This window comes from Lipotes vexillifer, unplaced genomic scaffold (assembly GCF_000442215.2).
Source record: "Lipotes vexillifer unplaced genomic scaffold, Lipotes_vexillifer_v1.1 scaffold3384, whole genome shotgun sequence".
Lineage (NCBI taxonomy): Eukaryota > Metazoa > Chordata > Mammalia > Artiodactyla > Lipotidae > Lipotes > Lipotes vexillifer.
The window spans coordinates 107,621-108,104 of NW_006770713.1; the positions used below are offsets into that span (position 1 = coordinate 107,621).

General features: G+C 62.0%; 1 protein-coding gene across 1 annotated transcript in view; it reads left to right on the plus strand.

Moving 5' to 3' along the window:
• The first annotated feature begins 236 nt into the window (after positions 1-236).
• Positions 237-484, plus strand: part of ATP2B2 (ATPase plasma membrane Ca2+ transporting 2) — a 161,426-nt gene continuing 161,178 nt past the window's right edge. The window contains exon 1 of the mRNA XM_007446332.1: positions 237-334. The gene's annotated coding sequence lies outside the window, so the exon portion shown is untranslated. The remainder of the gene's footprint in view (positions 335-484) is intronic.

The following is a 484-nucleotide window of genomic DNA, read 5'->3' on the forward strand; positions in this document are numbered from 1 at the left end:
GCTTCAGTTCCTCATGATCCCACGGGAGGAGTTAAAACCGCAAACAACACCGTGGTGGTTCGGTCCACGCCCCCACGCCCCCCACTCTCCTCGCCCAGTCCCCCCACCAGAATGAGGCCTCCCCGCGCCCCTCCCTCGTCCTCCTGCCCCCTCCCCCAGCCTCCAGCAGCGCAGCGGCCTCTGCCTCCCCGGAGACTGTCGGGCAGGATGGTACAGTCTGCAGAGGGACCCGGGCACACTGGCTGGGCTCAGCCGCGGCACCAGCTGCCGCACCGAGATTACGGGGCTGCCCGCCTGGAAACCGTGCCGGATTTGTGGCGATTTTCATAGCCAAGTAAGTACCGGCATCCCCCAGCATGAGAAATAAAAAATAAAAAGCGCCCCACTCCGCTCTCCCCTTCCTCCCTCACCCATTTTATTTTGTTTCATTTCATTTGGTTTTTTTCAGTGCTGATGGTGGTGGCGGCGGCAGCGGGGGGTTGGG